This window comes from Entelurus aequoreus, linkage group LG04, assembly GCF_033978785.1.
Source record: "Entelurus aequoreus isolate RoL-2023_Sb linkage group LG04, RoL_Eaeq_v1.1, whole genome shotgun sequence".
NCBI classification, from domain to species: Eukaryota; Metazoa; Chordata; class Actinopteri; order Syngnathiformes; family Syngnathidae; genus Entelurus; species Entelurus aequoreus.
The window spans coordinates 36672960-36694990 of NC_084734.1; the positions used below are offsets into that span (position 1 = coordinate 36672960).

Here is a 22031-nt window from a genome sequence, read left to right on the forward strand (position 1 = left end):
ACGATGTTTCGTACCTCTATTGTCGAGGCGGCCGATTGGAGCTGTGGCCGCAAGGGGGTTGGTGCCTGTCGTGGCGGTAATCCTAGAACCCGCTGGTGGACACCAGCAGTAAGGGATGCCGTCAAGCTGAAGAAAGAGTCCTATCGGGCTCTTTTGGCTCATTGGACTCCGGAGGCAGCAGACAGGTACAGACAGGCCAAGCGGTGTGCGGCTTCAGCGGTCGAGGAGGCAAAAACTCGGACATGGGAGGAGTTCGGGGAAGCCATGGAAAACGACTTCCGGACGGCTTCGAAGCGATTCTGGACCACCATCCGCCGCCTCAGGAAGGGGAAGCAGTGCAATGTCAATACCGTGTATGGTGGGGATGGGGTTCTGCTGACCTCGACTGCGGATGTTGTGGATCGGTGGAGGGAATACTTCGAAGACCTCCTCAATCCTACCAGCACGTCTTCCTATGAGGAAGCAGGGCCTGGGGAATCTGTGGTGGGCTCTCCTATTTCTGGGGCTGAGGTTGCCGAGGTAGTTAAAAAGCTCCTCTGTGGCAAGGCCCCGGGGGTGGATGAGATCTGCCCGGAGTTCCTCAAGGCTCTGGATGTTGTTGGGCTGTCTTGGTTGACAAGACTCTGCAACATCGCGTGGACATCGGGGGCGGTACCTCTGGATTGGCAGACCGGGGTGGTGGTTCCTCTCTTTAAGAAGGGGAACCGTAGGGTGTGTTCCCACTATCATGGGATCACACTCCTCAGCCTTCCCGGTAAGGTCTATTCAGGTGTACTGGAGAGGAGGCTACGCCGGATAGTCAAACCTCGGATTCAGGAGGAACAGTGTAGTTTTCGTCCTGGTCGTGGAACTGTGGACCAGCTCTATACTCTCGGCAGGGTCCTTGAGGGTGCATGGGAGTTTGCCCAACCAGTCTACATGTGTTTTGTGGACTTGGAGAAGGCATTCGACCGTGTACCCCGGGAAGTCCTGTGGGGAGTGCTCAGAGAGTATGGGGTAACGGACTGTCTTATTGTGGCGGTCCGCTCCCTGTATAATCAGTGTCAGAGCTTGGTCCGCATTGCCGGCAGTAAGTCGTACCCGTTTCCAGTGAGGGTTGGACTCCGCCAAGGTTGCCCTTTGTCACTGATTCTGTTCATAACCTTTATGGACAGAATTTCTAGGCACAGTCAGGGCGTAGAGGGTATCTGGTTTGGTGGCTGCAGGATTAGGTCTCTGCTATTTGCAGGTGATGTGGTCCTGATGGCTTCATCTGGCCAAGATCTTCAGCTCTCACTGGATCGGTTCGCAGCCGAGTGTGAAGCGACTGGGATGGGAATAAGCACCTCCAAGTCCGAGTCCATGGTTCTCGCCCGGAAAAGGGTGGAGTGCCATCTCCGGGTTGGGGAGGAGATCTTGCCCCAAGTGGAAGAGTTCAAGTACCTTGGAGTCTTGTTCACGAGTGAGGGAAGAGTGGATCGTGAGATCGACAGGCGGATCGGTGCGGCGTCTTCAGTAATGCGGACGCTGTATCGATCCGTTGTGGTGAAAAAGGAGCTGAGCCGGAAGGCAAAGCTCTCAATTTACCGGTCGATCTACGTTCCCATCCTCACCTATGGTCATGAGCTTTGGGTCATGACCGAAAGGACAAGATCACGGGTACAAGCGGCCGAAATGAGTTTCCTCCGCCGGGTGGCAGGGCTCTCCCTTAGAGAAAGGGTGAGAAGCTCTGTCATCCGGGAGGAGCTCAAAGTAAAGCCGCTGCTCCTCCACATCGAGAGGAGCCAGATGAGGTGGTTCGGGCATCTGGTCAGGATGCCGCCTGAACGCCTCCCTAGGGAGGTGTTTCGGGCACGTCCGACCGGTAGGAGGCCACGGGGAAGACCCAGGACAAGTTGGGAAGACTATCTCTCCCGGCTAGCCTGGGAACGCCTCGGGATCCCCCGGGAGGAGCTGGACGAAGTGGCTGGGGAGAGGGAAGTCTGGGCTTCCCTGCTTAGGCTGCTGCCCCCGCGACCCAACCTCAGATAAACGGAAGAAGATGGATGGATAGATGGATCTGCTTCGTAAATAGTGACATTTGTTTTAAAAGATAAAAAGAAGGGTAAGTGTATATTTACATACATACCTGCAATGTTTGGCACAGTTGCAGTCTTTCATCCCAGTGGTTGTCGATGTCGTTCCTTCGCTTCTCTTGTTCGAGAAAGTTCCTCCTCATACGACACAAATGTTCTTTCAAACAGCCCGAATATTTCATCAGCTTCCGCCATTAGTCGTTCCTTCAAAAAACTATTGAAACGTTTAAATGGTGTCTTGTAGCGACTACACTGAAGACATGAGTGAAGCCTTGCTAGCGCTACTTTCAGCTACGTTACACTAACACATGCTAAGCTGCTGTTTTTTTTGCCAGCGCATGTAAATAAACACAAAGCAGAGAGAATATGAGTCGAATGTGACAAACAATCATAATGACAGATACAATAATAATATAAGTTGTTCCAAATGGCCATTCGTACACATTTCTTTCATTCAGTCTGGCTCATGTGTCGATCTAAATTTCGGTTGTGTCGATACCATTGTTGGTATCAGCATTGGTTTGATACCAGCATGATGGGTTCGATACAGTTAATTTTCCCAAATATCTGTGTTGACTTAGTTTATATTGTTTGTAAAGTCAGGAAATATATTATTGGACACAGGAGGGCTTTGGTAGCAAAAGGGCTCCTTCATACTACCATTTTCTTTGTTTTCAACCGGTCCAAAGCCCGCGAAAGTGAAATCCACCCCCACCCCCGCCCCTCCTACCTGGCCCCCCACTCTCCAACTCCACCCCTACCCCTTCACCTGAATGAAGATCAATATGCCGCTCCCTCCCCTCTCTCCCTCCTGCTCCCCCAAGCAGCTCCAGCCAAACAACGACCTGAACTGCTCTACAACTCCAACCTCAATAACAACCAACAACTTTTCTGGACAGTACCACTACACAGCGGACTCTGATGCTCTTTTTGGTTCCAGTGGACTACACATCATCCACCTTAATGTGAACAGCCTCTCTGGAACCAAACTCAACCAAATCAGAGAAATGTTCCTCAACACGAAGGTAAAAATCTTGTGTTTTTCTCAAACCAAATTTGATCAAAGTGTTTCTGACTCAGAGATAGAAATAGAAAACTTTTCGGTTATCAGAAAGGACAGGAATAAACATGGTGGGGGTGTTTGTATGTATATTCCCCAGGATATAAAATACATAACATGCACAGATCTCAACCACAATGACCTTGAATCTGTGTGGGCGGAAATAAAATTTAAAAACGCTAAGCCGGTACTTATAGGGACTTTCTACAGACCCCCTAATCAGAGTGATTTATATGGGGCTCTTGAGGAGTGCTTGGCTGGGGCAGACAATGTGGAGAAAATTATAACTGGAGATCTGAACACAGATATTCAACGCAGAGATGCACCTGTCTTCAGGTCCTACAGCAAGTTTTGTAATCTGCACGGTCTTTCCCAGCTATTAGCACTACCTACAAGGGTGTGTGATTCCACTCAGTCAACCATAGATCTCATTCTCACTTCAGACCAGCCTAAAATAAAAAATAGTGGGGTCATGATCTGTGGTCTTAGCGACCACTATCTAACGTTCTTCACCCGCAAAATAGCTAAACCCAAAGCCAATGGCCACATAACAGCCCAATCCAGATCCCTTAAAAAATACTCTAGTGACAATTTCATCTTAAAATTAGATGAGTGGGACTGGTCCCCTGCGCTCACGAGCAACCTGGTCGATGTTGCTTGGGATCGCTTAAAAACAGTGTTCCTAAAGATACTAAATGACATGGCTCCCGTGAGAACAGTCAGGATCAAAGCCCGCTCTGAACCATGGATGAATCCGGACCTATTAGCTGTCATAAAAGACAGAGACAGAAAATTCTCAGAATACCAAAAGTGTAAAACTGAAGTAGATAAACAACCCAATAATAACCTCAAATCACTCCTTTCAACTCTCAAAAAACAATGCAATAAATTAAGAAATAAGACAACCAACCTGACTAAATCCTTAAAAAAAATTACATTAGCGACAAAATAGAGGAAAACACAAATAAGCTATGTGAGCTCTGGAAAATCCTCAACAACCAGCTTCCCGGTTGCAGACAGAAACTTAAAACCAGACTCACCAACATCAGCATCAAGGAGGGTGACTCCCTCATTACAGACAAAATGCAGGTAGCAAACAGTCTTAACACCTTTTTCGCCAGCATAGCCGCAAGCTAGTCAGGTTACTTCTAGACCTCCACCCCAGATCCCACCTTACTCCTACCCACTTCTCTAAAGTGGGCTGGCTCAAGGTGGAGGACAGAGTTAAACAACTTGCACTGAGCCTAGTCTATAAAATCCGCTACACCTCCCTGATACCGAAGTACATGTCAAACTACTTCCTTAACGTAAATGACCGCCATAACCACAACACCAGGGGGTGCTCCACTAACCACGTTAAACCCAGATTCCGAACTAACAAAGGTCTTAACTCATTCTCTTTCTATGCCACATCAATGTGGAATGCGCTCCCAACAGGTATAAAAGACAGGGCATCTCTATCCTCCTTCAAAACCGCAATAAAAGTTCACCTCCAGGCAGCTACAACCCTAAACTAACACCCTCCCCGGATTGCTAATAATCAAATGTAAACAATCAAATGCAGATACTTTTTCTTTTTCTTATGCCTTCTGATCTCTCTCTCTCTCTCTCTCTCTCGCTCTCTCTATGTCCACTACTTGATGTCCATACACCCCCCCCCCCCCCACACCCCTGATTGTAAATAATGCAAATAATTCAATGTGATTATCTTGTGTGATGACTGTATTATGATGATAGTATATATGATAGTATATATCTGTATCATGAATCAATTTAAGTGGACCCCGACTTAAACAAGTTGAAAAACTTATTCGGGTGTTACCATTTAGTGGTCAACTGTACGGAATATGTACTTCACTGTGCAACCTACTAATAAAAGTCTCAATCAATCAATCAATCAACTCTTGTCAACAAGCTGTCCCACCACTCTGGTCGCTTTGGTGTAGAACACATTAAAGCCTTCTACAGAAAGCTAGGAGTATCCAACAACGATTTCAGATTAGAAATGGTCTCAGCTGATGAGGTGCTTAAAAAATTGAGCGCGCTCCACCCAAACAAGGCCACCGGACTTGACAATATCCCCTCCAGATTTCTCAGGGACTCTGCCGCCATCATTGCCCCAATCATCTTGCACATAATAAACCTCTCAATTTCACAAGGCCAAGTACCAAAAGATTTCAAGATAGCAAGAGTAACTCCCCTCTTTAAAAAAGGAAGCAAATTGGAACCTGGCAACTACCGACCTGTTTCTATTCTCAGTTCCATTTTGAAAGTAATGGAAAAAATAGTTTATGAACAGGTCGATGGTTACCTTGTCACCAATAAACTCATGTACAAATTCCAATCCGGCTGTAGAACTAACCACTCCACTGACACATGCCTTCTCTATCTGACCGACCACATCAAACATGAGGTGGACGCGGGCAAATACTGCGGCATGGTCATGCTGGACCTTCAGTAGGCTTTTGACACCGTTAACCACGCTGTACTGTTGGATAAGCTCAGAGCAATCGGATTTAACAAAACCTCATTGAGCTGGATGCAATCTTACTTGGAGGGGAGGGAACAGGTGGTAGAGGTGAACGGCACCGTGTCCCCCCTCCTCTCAGTGAGTCGTGGAGTCCCCCAAGGCAGTATATTAGGGCCTATACTGTTCCTAATATACATAAACGACTTGTCATCGGCATGCGACTGTGAATTGTTCTTGTTTGCGGATGACTCGGCCCTGCTGGTATTGGACAAGGACAAATCACAGGTGGAGAAAATCCTCAGTGCTGAACTCTGTAGAACTTGCACCTGGATCGCTGACAACAAGCTATCCATACACTTGGGTAAAACGGACTCCATCCTGTTTGGGTCCCACATCAACCTTAAGAAAGTCAATGATTTCACTATAAAAGTGGGTGACATTGTTATCACCAGGAAGGATGAGGTCACCGACCTCGGTTCCATTCTAGAGGCTAATCTTTCCCGTCATAAAATGGCAACCAAGGTAATCAAAAAGGTCAACCAACGAACGAGATTTCTCTACAGAATCTCCTGTCTGGTCAACAAAAGCACCATGAGGATTCTAGCGGGAACTCTCGTTCAACCCTTTTTCGATTACGCATGCACCTCCTGGTACCCTAGCACATCCAAAACCCTCAAATCTAAACTCCAAACATCCCAGAACAAGCTAGTCAGATTACTTCTAGACCTCCACCCAAGATCTCACCTCACTCCTACCCACTTCTCCAAAGTGGGCTGGCTCAGGGTGGAGGACAGAGTAAAACAACTTGCACTGAGCCTAGTCTATAAAATCCGCTACACCTCCCTGATACCGAAGTACATGTCAAACTACTTCCTTAACGTAAATGACCGCCATAACCACAACACCAGGGGGAGCTCCACTAAACATGTTAATCCCAGATTCCGATCTAACAAAGGTCTTAACTCATTCTCTTTCTATGCCACATCAATGTGTAATGCGCTCCCAACAGGTGTAAAAGAAAGGGCATCTCTATCCTCCTTCAAAACCGCAATAAAAGTACACCTCCAGGCAACTTCAACCCTAAACTAACACCCTCCCCGGATTGTTAATAATCAAATGTTTTTCTTTGTGCTTTCTGATATCTCTCTCTATATGTCCACTACTTGCTGTATATATCCTACCAAGTCAGTCCTACACTGTTTCAATGTCCATTTCTCTGTTGATGCAATTGTTGATGCTGATTGTTGATGACAGAAGTGTTGATACCAACCAAACCTACCCCCCCCCCCCCCACACCCCTTCCATATCCCACACCCCGGATTGTAAATAATGTAAATAATGTAAATAATTCAATGTATATACTCTGATGATTATCTTGTGTGATGACTGTATTATGATGTTAGTATATATTTGATAGTATATATCTGTATCATGAATCAGTGGACTCAAGTTGAAAAACTTATTCGGGTGTTACCATTTAGTGGTCAATTGTACGGAATATGTACTGCACTGTGTACTCCGCCTTCCGTCCGATTGTAGCTGAGATAGGCTCCAGCGCCCCCCGCCACCCCGAAGGGAATAAGCGGTAGAAAATGGATGGATGGATGTGCAATCTACTAATAAAAGTTTCAATCAAAAAAAGTATTCAAAAGGGTTTGAATGAGAACCACAAATGTTTTATGCCTTTATTTTGTATGCATGACTTTAGCTGGCAAAATAATATTTTTAAAAAAAGCACCGAATTACTCAAATGGACTTCAAGGGGTTCAATCTTGCACTTTTAATTTGGAAATCCACTTTCCTGTCCGTGCTTCCGGTTTCTGATGTCGCTTGCATGACGTCATCACCCAGTTCACTCATTGATTTCAAAGCAGGACTTTCGACCCCGAAAGGGACAAGCGGTGGCAAATGGATGGATGAATGGACTTTCCACTCAAAGCAAATAAATTATTTCGAGCTATAGGGAAAATTTGTCTCCCCGTGGTTAGGTATCAGCAAGATTACGTATATGTATGTGTAACTTACTCGTTTTACTTGAGTAGTATGAATTGATTAACGTGGACCCCGACTTAAACAAGTTGAAAAACTTATTCGGGTGTTACCATTTACTGGTCAATTGTACGGAATATGTACTGTACTGTGCAATCTACTAATAAAAGTTTCAATCAATCAATAGTGTTTTCCTGTGTGACAAAATGGCGGACCCTCGGCTCTTTGGCACGTTGTGACTACCAATCCCAATGACTCCAATAAGTATAATAATCGCAGTTATTGTGCAAATAAACCAGTAATTTGCATCAAAAATTGTTTCTTTAAACCAGAGTCGAAATTTTCATTTGAGCGACATCTAGTGGTCAATAAACAGCAGACGTTTCTAAACAAATGCTGTTGACTTTTTTATTATTATACAACCCTCGCTGGGAAAACAGCAGGGAGTTATGTATGTAAACAGACCAATCATTTTGACGTGGCTACATTAAGCCACGACATAGTGAATTTGCAAACAGCTAAAATTATACACAAAGCAAACTTTTGATTGATTGAGTGATTGAAACTTTTATTAGTAGATTGCACAGTGAAGTACATATTCCGTTCAATTGACCACTAAATGGTAACACCCGAATACGTTTTTCAACTTGTTTAAGTCGGGGTCCACGTTAATCAATTCACTATAACCTGCTACCCAAGAATATACAACAATTATTCTCAAAAAAAGAGGAGAAATATAATCTAATAGAAAAATGTAATTTAAAACATATGTACGCACATACAACACTTAAGACCTTCAGTATATCAGTATGTGGAATTGAATTATGGAATGGATTAAGCAAATAAATCAAACCATGTACTAATATGATCCACTTCAAGAATTTTTTCAAACTTAAAGTGTTTACAAAGTACAAAGAAGAAGAACCATTAAAAACATTCTGAATTTATTTCATCCATCTATTCATTTTGTAAATAATCTTACTCATCTCACCATATGAAATGTAACTTACTTCACCGAGTATTATTTACTTATTTTCATTGTGATTACTTATGGAGTATATTGTGAATAAATTGAGAACAGGAAGTGAACAAAAGTTTTAGCAACTGTTATGTAAAGGAAAAGGGGTATGATTAAATAAGCGCTGCTTCTTTGTACTTCTTTTCGAAGATGTTGAAAAGAGAAACTGGAAATTGTGATGTATCATGTTGTATGCATGCATGTTCGAAATAAACTCAAACTCAAAGAGCCGGCGCACCAAACAACGGTGGGCAAACGCTCCAAACACAGGAAGATGAAACCAAAAACACCATAAACACATGCAACGGGAAAATAATGCTGCTTGCGGAGCAACCCATTTTTACAAAGACATACAGCAATCCCAGGATTGAAATATATATTTAAATGTTATTATTGAGCTATATCAGTATACTAATTTGCTTTGTCAACTATAACACAGCTAAGATGTGGATATTTTGTCCAGATAGTTTAACATATATTGGCCTACATTGGATTGGTTTTAATGTCCAAAATGTATCAAGGGCACCCCCTCATCCTTCTAGGCTCCAATATGAAACTGGATAAGTTATGTACTCCCTGTCTTTTTAAAGTGAAAACAGTAAGTTGTGATCAGAGATGGACCTAGCCTGTTTGGTGTACATCAGAGGTGTCAAACTCATTTTAGATCGGGGGCCACATGGAGAAATATCTACTCCCCAGTGGGCCGGACTGGTAAAATCACGGCACGATAACTTAAAAATAAAGACAACTTCAGATTGTTGTCTGTGTTTAAAGATAGAACAAGCACAAATGTACAAATCATAATGTTGTTAGTTTTTTTTTTTAACTTTCGGTTAATAATTTATTTGTGGTTATTTATATTTTCCGAATAAATTATGTGATAATGTTAATCAGTCAACTCATTGATGTTAATTTTCAAACTATCAAGATAAAAAAAATTATATCAAAATCAAATTACAGGACTGGTAAAATCACAGCACGATAACTTAAAAATAAAGACAACTTCAGATTGTTTCCTTTGTTTATAAATAAAACAGGCACATTCTGAAAATGTACAAATCATAATGTTGTTTTTTTATACTTACATGTTGCGGTTAATAGTATTTTATCTTTATTTGTTGTTATTTATACTTTCTGAATAAATTATGTTATAATAATAATCAGTCAACTCATTGGTGTTAATTTTCAATCCATCAAGATAAAAAAATAATGTCCAAATCAAATTACAGGATGTTATTCATGTAGTAGGGACGGCGTGGCGAAGTTGGTAGAGTGGCCGTGCCAGCAATCGGAGGGTTGCTGGTTACTGGGGTTCAATCCCCACCTTCTACCATCCTAGTCACATACGTTGTGTCCTATGGCAAGACACTTCACCCTTGCTCCTGATGGGTGCTGGTTAGTGCCTTGCATGGCAGCTCCCGCCATCAGTGTGTGAATGTGTGAGTGAATGGGTGAATGTGGAAATACTGTCAAAGCGCTTTGAGTACCTTGAAGGTAGAAAAGCGCTATACAAGTATAACCCATTTATCATTTATTTATCATTCATAGTTTGCTTATTTTCCTTGACTGGTGCACTAACATCATGTGTTTTATTTTTTGTTTTTACATATGTAGCATCATCTACAAAGATACAAATAATTGCTATTGTGACATCTAGTGGACACATTTAGAACAGCAGTTTCTTTCATTCCAAAATTTTGGCTCATTTTTATATTTAGCAAACTCATCCCGGCGGGCCGGGTAAAACCTGTTCGCGGGCCTAATCCAGCCCGTGGGCCATACGTATGACACCCCTGGTGTACATCATTACAGTACATTAAAAAGTTTGCAAGCGTGGTAACCGTGTAAAGCAAATTCTCTCCATGCCAGAGTATTCTAATTTTTTCTTGGTCCGAGAAAGCTGGCATTGTTTTTTTTGTTGGATTCGGCCCAAAGAATAACCTTCACCTCTCTCGCATTACACTCCATGTGCTCCGTGAAGTGGCCACATTTGCCTCAGCAATTAATTCCTCACAAGAGAATTTCATCATGCAGATTCTTGAGCACAACTTTGACTTGATCCTACAGGCGGAATCTTTTAAGATTGCTTTTCTACAGGAACTTATGGCTGCAATAACACTGCTCAAACAGTATGTGAATGATGTTAAACATAAAAAAAAACACCTGTGAACTTCATATCCCCATGTCATCAAATATATATACCTTGGCACACGTCCCATACCTGAGCTCACCAGTATCTCTGTTCCACAGATTTCCATGCTGCCAGCAATGAGCTTATTCCCACGGCAAGTGTAGACCAATATACATTCTGTGAAGAAATGGGTCTCAAACAATATGTATTTAACTGTCCACATCGTCAAAAAAACTGGTCATAACAAAGGTGACCTGAAGTGACTGAAGTGACAGATGTTGCTGAAAAGTTGGGTGGAAAATTTGAGGAGATATTTTTTGATATTCTCGAACGCAACTTCGATCTGGATTGGCAAGGTGGAAATTCTGATCTTGCCAAATATATCCTTCTATACATACCTTCTGTAAAGGGTCCAGATTTTGTACACAATTTACACCCAAGTAAAATAGGTGAATTAATAAAAAACGTCAGTGGTATCCATCCATCCATTTTCTACCGCTTATTCCCTTCGGGGTCACGGAGGGCGCTGGAGCCTATCTCAGCTACAATCGGGCGAAAGGCGGGGTACACCCTGGACAAGTCGCCACCTCATCGCAGACGTCAGTGGTAGACCACCGAAATTGTGGGAAGAAAGCAACAGTTGAACCATCTCCTCCTTCATCATCTCATGATATGTCCAAAGAAAATCATATTGGTCATCCCTCTGACACTGATCAGCTCAGTGAATATGAGAAAAACATGTGGAAACTGCGTGAACATAAAGTCCAGCAAGTTCTCTCGATGCCTCATCAGGAATATTGCCCTTTCTATTCCTACTCCAGATGCAAGAAAGCAGGTCTAGATTTCAATGTTGGATCTGGTACAAAACCAAATCTTGATCTGAAATTTCTGACTAATGGTTTAATGGTAGAACTTACCATTTTGGTTTGGACCCTTCCATCAATGGAAATACTTTTTATTGCAGATATCCTGGAATATAATTTTTGTCTTGAGTTTAACAGTGACCAGCATCGTCGCTCTTTTGTAGGGCGAATCATGTCTGTCATATAAACGTCGACACGGGCATATCATCAACCTGACCAAAAGTTTAAACTTCCTGTGCCAGTGTATTGCGATAAGGTCAGCCATGCAAATGAAACCTACTGCCCTAAATGCTACCAACACAAAAGTGATTGTCTGTTTCAGGAGAAGTCACAACCTGGTTACAATCACCAGCATCAACCACATGCTGACAATTTCTTAGCTGGTGTAAATTGCACAACTCAAAGGACTGCAAATACCCCTTGCACTAACCTTCCAACATTTAAGGAACATGTCAACTATCCCCATTGCAAGACAACAGGTATAAGCCTGTATGTCAACAAAAACAGCCAAAGAACAAACTTAGCCCACGTTTGCTGACATCTGCAGCATTTAAAGAATTGCTTTGTTTAACCCAAAAGCTGTTTGTGAAAACGAAATTGCAGATCTTGATGACATCCTTCAACACAATTTCAACATCGGTGGCCATAGACAAGCTATAAATCCAGCAGGCCAATTCTGGAAATCAACAGTTGTTGGAGAGCACATTTGGTTCAGTGAAGTTGTTGTTGTACATACAGAAGAGAAAGTTAAAGGAGACAATTCTGTGAGAAAGACAAATGTGAATATAAATAGTCCTGATTGTGAAAATCTTCTCATGATAATTGTCCCATCCAACAAACAAGAACCTGACATGGACTTAAATCATCACCAGTATGGATTAAAACTAGGGTTGAGCCGGCAACATGTCCAAACTTTAATAGGGAGATAAGCATAAACGCACGTGTTGTCCAGATGAGCCACTTGCCTAAACCACACAAATCTAGAGGGTATGCTACGCTACCAGTGCCTACTAATGCTAACTTTGAGATACGTGTTAAACCGTGCTTTGTCTTTCTCCCGATTTTCCGCTTGCCTAAACCACACAAATCTGGAGGGGTTGCTGCGCTACAAACGCCTACGAGCACAAGAAGGATAACATTAGTAACGTGCGCTCATGTGGTCCACATTAAAACAGAACCACTATCCCAAACTGATCAGTTTTTTGGCTCTGCCTTCAGAACTCTGTAGAAAAAATGAGAGCTGCGTAAACTCTTCTTGAGGATTGTTAACATTAAAACTGAGCCACTGTCCATAATGACCTGGATTACTTCTTACCTGAGCAATTAAGTTAAAGTTAAAGTTAAAGTACCAATGATTGTCACACACACACTAGGTGTGGTGAAATGTGTCCTCTGCATTTGACCCATCCCCTTGTTTCACCCCCTGGGAGGTGAGGGGAGCAGTGGGCAGCAGCGGTGCTGCGCCCGGGAATAATTTCTGGTGATTTAACCCCGAATTCCAACCCTTGATGCTGAGTGCCAAGCAGGGAGGTAATGGGTCCCATTTTTATAGTCTTTGGTATGACTCGGTCGCGGTTTGAACTCACAATCTACCGATGTCAGGGCGGACACTCTAACCACTAGGCCACTGAGTAGGTGAATTAGAAGTCAGTCAGTCAGTAAAACCAGAACCATGCCATGAACTTGTCCACATAAAAGCATAACCACTTTTTGAACATTAAGAACCACAGCTATCTTTGCAGGTTGAGCATTTGCTGATTCAGAATTAGGCTCAGGTGATAAAAAAATTTGAATCATTAATTTAAGTTTTTGTTGCAGATAAAGATATGTTTTTTCACTCTGGCTCCCACTTAATTTTTGTCCTCAGGAGCTTGCATGTTCTTTCCATGCTCTTCTATTCCATGCTTGTTTCACGTTGGGTTTGATTTAATGCAACAATATTGAAAAGTTGTTTGTCTTTCTTTATTACAATAATCTAAACAATGCATTTTTGTCTGGCTTTTTCAGCAAATATTGCACCTTTAAAAAGTTACTTTTGCTGACATAAAGTGTGTACACACCCATACTGTGTCAGCTGTACAATTATTTGAAAAATACTCTGCATGCTGTGTTTAACACCTAAAGTTGTTTACATAAGTCAGATTGACCTGAAATTTCTCTCACAGCTCATCATGCTCAACTAAAACTCGCTGTAACTTTAGAGAGTTTGGAAAAATTTAGCAAAAAATAAGGGTTGTACACCTTTTAAGGGATGAACCAACTCATCTGTCATATATGAGCACGATTAGCTAGAAAACATGGCTGCTACCAAGCAAAATGACTTTGTAGGGTCTGGATTTAGCAAGTATATGCTATACATTTGTTATACTTGTACGACTTGTTAAAACAGAAGGAAAATTATGAAGCGGTTGCCATGGTAAAGAATGGCAACCTTAGCGGTTGCCATTTTCGTTGAGAACTTCCTGTGCCTTTGATAATCTCAAGCATCTTTTTGTGATTTGTTTTGGTTTTCATGTTTGGTGGAAAATTAGCCATACGCTATACCGGAAGTTCATTTTTGGAAGTGACTTAATCAAAAGGCAGCCATGGAGGGTTAAATGCGACAAAACTAAATCAAATCTTTAAATAATTACTCAAATGTGTCATTACTTATAATTGGAATGAAATGCCTCAATGTGGTAATAAGTGTGTAATTCATTTATTGTAGAAGTACATTTAATTAATTATTTCCATATTTAATGATTTTATTTAAACATTTCATGAACCTGTGTGTCAGCGCTTCATGAATTTATTTTATCCGTCAAAGTCAGCGGGAGGGACTAACAGGAATCGAGTCCAATGATTGCTTTGGTCTAAACCAGTGGTGTCAAACTCATTTTAGCTCAGGGGCCGCATGGAAGAAAATCTATTCCAAAGTGGGCCGAACTGTTAAAATCATGGCATAATAACTTAAAAATAAAGAGAACTTTAGATAGTTTTCTTTATCTTACTTTGGCTAAAAATAGAAAAAGCACATTCTGAAAATGTACTGATTGCAAATAATCCGCTTGACAAAACACTTCAAGTTAGTTCAAAATTCTAAAGAAAAAATTGGTACAATTTTAAAAAAACACAATGACAAACATGAGAAACTTAAACATTGTTTCATTGTACCTGCAAAGCCATTCAATTTAAGTCCTATCGAGGCTTGAACATATTACAAAATAAACACAAACTCTTCTCGGTATCATATACCTTATTTGTCATTTCTACTTATAAATCCTGTGCTGACTCAACAAACCATACAAACAGAGGTAGAAATTATTCAAGAGAGTTGAGTTACACATTGCGTCCACTTTCTCTTTTTTGAGACATTTTGGAGCAATGACGGAGCCAAAGAACGATGTGTTTGAGGCAGAAGAGGTAAAACGGCAGGTTTTACGTTTCATTTGGGTCGAGGGGGAGGAGCCTCAGCCACGCTTTACTGTGTACATTTTGCTTGGCGTACGTGCTTGGCCGGGGTATAAACTGTTTCTTTGCCTAACAGAATGGCAATTGCAACATCTAGTGGGAACATTTAGAACAACAGTTTATTTAATAAAAAAAAAAAAGCAGACTCTTCCAGCTAGCTGCGGGCCGGATTAAACCTGTTTGTGGGCCTGATCCGGCCCGCAGGCCGTACGTTTGACACCCCTGGTCTAAACCCTGGAACTTTGGAAGTCTTTCAAAACATGACAACTCAGCAGGATATACTCATACTTTTCTCAGGTGTTAAGATCTGAGTTTGACAGAAAAAATTAATTCATGAAATGTTGACACACCCCTTCATAAAAGAAATAAATTATGAGAATAATTATCTATCCATTTTCTACTGCTTGTCCCACTCAGTGTTGCAGACGGGCAGGAGCCTATTCAATAAAAATAAAAAATTCAATTAATATTGAATTGGCAACACTAAATTGGCCCTAGTGTGTGAATGTGAGTGTGAATGTTGTCTGTCTATCTGTGTTGGCCCTGCGATGAGGTGACGACTTGTCCAGGGTGTACCCCGCCTGCCGCCCGATTGCAGCTGAGATGGGCTCCAGCACCCCCCGTCACCCCGAGGGGGATAAGCGGTAGAAAATGGATGGATGGATGGCAACACTAAATTGGCCCTAGTGTGTGAATGTTGTCTGTCTATCTGTGTTGGCCCTGCGATGAGGTGGCGACTTGTCCAGGGTGTACCTCGCCTGCCGCCCGATTGCAGCTGAGATGGGCTCCAACACCCCCCGTGACCCCGAGGGGGATAAGCGATAGAAAATGGATGGATGGATGGCAACACTAAATTGGCCCTAGTGTGTGAATGTGAGTGTGAATGTTGTCTGTCTATCTGTGTTGGCCCTGCGATGAGGTGACGACTTGTCCAGGGTGTACCCCACCTTCCGCCCGATTGCAGCTGAGATGGGCTCCAGCACCCCCCGTCACCCCGAGGGGGATAAGCGGTAGGAAATGGATGGATGGATGGCAACACTAAATTGGCCCTAGTGTGTGAATGTGAGTGTGAATGTTGTCTGTCTATCTGTGTTGGCCCTGCGATGAGGTGGCGACTTGTCCAAGGTGTACCCCGACTACCGCCCATATGCCGTTGAGATAGGCTCCAGCACCCCCCGCGACCCCGGAAGGGACAAGCAGTAAAAAATTGGATGGATGGATGGATGAATTGAAATCAATAATAAATTATTAAATTAACTAGATATTGAAATGACTAAATGTGTTTATAAGTTAAATACATTAGTAACACATTAAAATAACCAGGGTGTACCCTGCCTACCGCCCAAATGCAGCTGAGATAGGCTCCAGCACCTCCCGCGACCCCGAAAGGGACAAGCAGTAGAAAACTGGATGGATTAAAATCAATAATAAATTATTAAATTAATTAGATATTGAAATGACTAAATGTGTTTTTAAGTTAAATACATTAGTAACACATTAAAATAACCAGGGTGTACCCTGCCTACCGCCCAAATGCAGCTGAGATAGGCTCCAGCACCCCCTGCGACCCCGAAAGGGACAAGCGGTAGGAAATGGATGGATGGATGTATTGAAATCAATAATACATTATCACATTAATTAGATATTGAAATGACTAAATGTGTTTTTAAGTTAAAAATATTAGTAACACATTAAAATAAATGCCAATCATAATTCATAATAATACAACAGTAATTTGATTATTATTATTATTATTGATGTGTTTAATTTTGTAATGTGGACACGGGTTAGAGTTATTTTGAAAACCTCAACCGGAAACTGCGTTGAGAAGGACTCTGTACTGAACGCCAAGGGTGACGCCCACTTCCAGTGAGTGCATTACTACTCAACCCAGCGTTGCCGCAAGCTCGGTCCCGCCTTCCCACCTTGCTAAACTACCACCGCGGTGGTCGGACGAGCGCTGCTGTTTCCCGTGCAACAGGTAAGTAACCGAAAATGCGACAAAATGCTTTTAAACGTTGTTCAATACGCTTTTTGTTGTTGTTTTTATTGTCACCAACGGCGAGATAGTAAAGCCTGTTTAACGTATGTGCCGCAACACATCTGACATGTTTACACGTCTAGCGGGTCACTTCATTGCCGTTTGGACGCTGACAGTTGCTGAGAAAATATAGCTAGATCTTCTCTTTCAGCGGATTTTTCTCCCATTTAGTTTGTTTAAGAACATTTGCAAACACCAGCTTGACTCCCAAGCTTTATGTCAACATATATTGGGCCTGTCTCCCGTCTGCTTGTGCAGAGAAACACATCCATGGTGTCAACACAAAGATTCTCCCTTTGCAAAGACAGTACCGTAATGCTCAATGTTGATGGACACTGTCAGAATAGAATGGTGTTAGTTAAGGGTTCTTAGGAATATTTCATGCCATTCGTTATTTTTTGTAAATTATTTTATTACTGTGGACATTTGTTGCAGGTTTTGGATTGTTTCTTACAACAACAAAAACAAGCCAACATGGCTTTTAAGTTGGAATATAATTGTTAACTTCTCTGTGACAGTCAATCCCAACCAGTCTAATTATCTTGTATTGGCTCTTGTTATATAGGCCTACCTTAATTAGTGTACCTAATGTTGTGGCCTGTTTCCATGTGATAACAAGGCAGCAGCGCCCCCCCCCCCCCTCCCCATGTATTTTGTCCCTTTAAACCACAAACAAGTGTTTTACTTCCCTTTTGACATTGATTGTAGTTTTTTATGGCTGTCAAGATTAATGCATTAACACAGGGGTTTCAAACTCATTTTAGATCGGGGGCCACATGGAGAAAAATCTACTCCCAAGTGGGCCGGACTGGTAAAATCACAGCACGATAACTTCAAAATGAAGACAACTTCGGATTGATCCTTTGTTTAAAAATAGAACAAGCACATTGTGAAAGTGCACAAATCATAATGTTTTTTTTTTTTTAATACTTGCATGTTGTGGTTAATAATATTCTACCTTTATTTGTCCTTATTTATACTTTCTGAATAAATTAAGTGATAATGTTTATCAGTCAACGCATTGGTGTTAATTTTCAATCTATCAAGATAAACAAATAATATAAACATCAAATCACAGGCTGTTATTCATGGAGTTTGGTGGTATTTATGTACAAACACCGTTTCCATATGAGTTGGGAAATTGTGTTGGATGTAAATATAAACGGAATACAATGATTTGCAGTTCCTTTTCAACTCATATTCAATTGAATGCACTACAAAGGCAAGATATTTGATGTTCAAACTCATAAACTTTTTTATTTTTTTTCAAATAATAATTAACTTAGAATTTCATGGCTGCAACACGTGCCAAAGTAGTTGGGAAAGGGCATGTTTACCACTGTGTTACATGGCCTTTCCTTTTAACAACACTCAGTAAATGTTTGGGAACTGAGGAGACACATTTTTTAAGCTTCTCAGGTGGAATTCTTTCCAATTCTTGCTTGATGTACAGTTTAAGTTGTTCAACAGTCCGGGGGTCTCCGTTGTGGTATTTTAGGCTTCATAATGCGCCACACATTTTCAATGGGAGGCAGGTCTGGACTACAGGCAGGCCCGTCTAGTACCCGCACTCTTTTACTATGAAGCCACGTTGATGTAACACGTGGCTTGGCATTTTCAACTTTGCGCCTATAACAATCCGGATGGTTCTTTTCCTCTTTGGTCCGGAGGACACGACGTCCACAGTTTCCAAAACCAATTTGAAATGTGGACTCGTCAGACCACAGAACACTTTTCCACTTTGTATCAGTCCATCTTCAATGAGCTCAGGCCCAGCGAAGGGTGGGTGGGTGTTGTTGAACGGTTTTCGCCTTGCATAGGAGAGTTTTAACTTGCACTTACAGATGTAGCGACCAACTGTAGTTACTGGCAGTGGGTTTCTGAAGTGTTCCTGAGCCCATGTGGTGATATCCTTTACACACTGATGTCGCTTGTTGATGCAGTACAGCCTGAGGGATCGAAGGTCACGGGCTTAGCTGCTTACGTGCAGTGATTTCTCCAGATTCTCTGAACCCTTTGATGATATTACGGACCGTAGATGGTGAAATCCCTAAATTCCTTGCAATAGCTGGTTGAGAAAAGTTTTTCTTAAACTGTTCAACAATTTGCTCACGCATTTGTTGACAAAGTGGTGACCCTCGCCCCATCCTCGTTTGTGAATGACTGAGCATTTCATGGAATCTACTTTTATACCCAATCATGGCACCCACCTGTTCCCAATTTGCCTGTTCACCTGTTTGATGAGCATTCCTCAACTTTATCAGTATTTATTGCCACCTTTCCCAACTTCTTCGTCACGTGTTGCTGGCATCAAATTCTGCTGTTAATGATTATTTGCAATTTTTTTTTTTTTTATCAGTTTGAACATCAAATATGTTGTCTTTGTAGCATATTCAACTGAATATAGGTTGAAAATGATTTGCAAATCATTGTATTCCGTTTATATTTACATCTAACACAATTTCCCAACTCATATGGAAACAGGGTTTGTAGTTAGTTTACATCATGTGGTTTATTTGTTATTTTTTTTTACAAATTAAGTTAAATTTAAAGTACCCATGATTGTCACACACACACTGGGTGTGGCGAAATTATTCTCTGCATTTGACCCATCACCCTTGACCACCCCCTGAGAGGTGAGGGGAGCAATGAGCAGCAGCGGTGGCCGTGCCCGGGAATAATTTTTTTGGTGATTTAACCCCCAATTCCAACCCTTGATGCTGAGTGTCAAGCAGGGAGGTAATGGGTCTCATTTTTATAGTCTTTGGTATGACTCGGCCGGGGTTTGAACTCACGACCTACCGATCTCAGGGCGGACACTCTAACCACATATGTAGCATAATCTGCAAAGATACAAATAATTTTGCTATTAGGACATCTAGTGACCACAATTAGAACAGCAGTTTCTTTCATTCAAAAATTTCGGCTCATTTTTATACTTGGCACACTCATCCCGCGGGCCGGATAAAACTTGTTCACGGGCCTGATCCGGCCCTCGGGCCTTACGTTTGACACACCTGCATTAACACATGTATAAAAGCAGATTAATCACGTAATACATCTTTATAGGATACACACACAAAAATGTTGGGTTAAAAAATAACCAAATTTTAACCCAACTGCTGGTTCAGAAAAGGACAAACTCCTTATTTAAGTTGACTTAACTCAACATTTTGAGTTAATTTTTTTGACCCAACTTTTGCGTTCCATTATTTAACCAAAAAGTTGAGTTATGATAACTTAATGTTGGGTTATTCCCAACCAAACTATTGGCATGAATTATTTAACCCAAAAATTTAGTTATGCTAACTCAATGTTGGGTGATTGTAAATAATGTTAATGAGATTAATCCATAATAAAATTTCCCTTCATTAAAAAAGTAACTTTTTAATAAAAAAAGCTTTTTACCCAAAAATGCGTTACTCGTCGAAAAACAACCCAAAAATGGTTCATAATTTTGAAAACCCAGAAATAGAGTTAAAATAATACCCTTATAACCCCAAAAATGGATTGCTATTTATAAAAATAACACCAAAATTTAACCCAACACTAGCAACTCATAAATTGGGTCATCAAACTAACTCAGTATTTATTAATGTGTAGGCTTTATTCATCCCACAACGGGGAAATGTGGTTGCAGTGCAGATACAGCAAGTCCACAAAAAAGGTAAAACACATGGAAAAAATGCAACCAGCTGCCATTTCAGCTGCGCCAATCGTACATGCTCCTCTACCTCAACCCCGGATAGTTACCTAAAAGGCAGAGCAGGTTATTATACGGTCAGTAAATGAGGTCAATACATTCAACGAATGTATCAACGAACCAATGGTAGTTTAGGTCAATTCAACAAATAAATTACGTGCATTCAAGTGAAACATAAGAAATGGTCACGTGAGACATTCTAACAATAAAATCGCATGTGTGTCAACATTTTTAATTAATTAAAATGCAGGAGTCTGATTAATCTGTTTCAAACTGTTTGACAGAATACATCTTTTGTACAATTTGTGAATCTTTAACACAGTTCTATTTGTCTGCTCCTGGGTGTGTGTTCTTCTGTGGTGGATGTCCCACAAATGATACAAAAGGAGCTTTAAAAATTGATTTTCACCTGCAGCATCACAACAGAGGAAGGTGAATATGAGTGTGAATGCATACACACACACACACACACACACACACACACACACACACACACACACACACACACACACACACACTGGCTTCTTTCTTCCTGTGGCTTAGCAAAGCTTCCTGGGCGAGAACAGGATCACCCTTCTGTGCACACACACACACACACACACACACACACACACACACACACACACACACACACACACACACACACACACACACACACACACACACACACAGGGTGATGCATTGATATGCACATCCGACTGGTGAGCCGCGTGCAGGTGTCAATCAGCATGCAAAGAGTCAAAGCTCCTTTGATTCCCTGAAATATACTAAATTGGCTTCATGGGACCATTCAATAGAAGCAAACATTATTTAAATTGTTTCTCACTGATGCATATTTGTTGTTATGACACTTTGTTTAAACTTATTGAGCCAATAATGAGCAGATCTTGAATTTGACAACACACACGGGGGCGGATGCTTTATTTCTTTAGTGTTTGCACAAGAGAATAGAACATATACAGCGAGTAAGCCAGGAAGAGTTAGCACAATGATGCAAATACAAAGGAAGTCAATGGATTTTTACGCATATCTGGATAAAAGTGCACAAATAGGCCTTTTTTTAGCCTTACAGTGGGGCATTGACTTGCAAAACTTTGCAGTATTGCCACTAACTGGACTGCAGTGGAACAATGTTTGCGGTTTTTATGTATTATCTAGTGCTGCTTTAAAAAAATCAAAATGCAAACTGAATCACAGTAAAATACTTAAATGCAATGCTGTTGTCAGACTATCATACAGGAATATATTTTAC

General features: G+C 41.5%; 1 protein-coding gene across 6 annotated transcripts in view; it reads left to right on the forward strand.

The window, feature by feature from the left end:
- Positions 1–2937: 2937 nt before the first annotated feature.
- The window catches only part of LOC133648539 (intersectin-2-like), a 99640-nt gene continuing 80546 nt past the window's right edge, over positions 2938–22031 (forward strand). For 5 of the 6 annotated variants that reach the window (XM_062044720.1, XM_062044723.1, XM_062044725.1 and 2 more), the window contains exon 1: positions 16887–17016. The gene's annotated coding sequence lies outside the window, so the exon portion shown is untranslated. Of the gene's footprint in view, positions 3080–16886; positions 17017–22031 lie in introns of those variants that run through there. The other variant, XM_062044722.1, reaches the window with a different exon arrangement.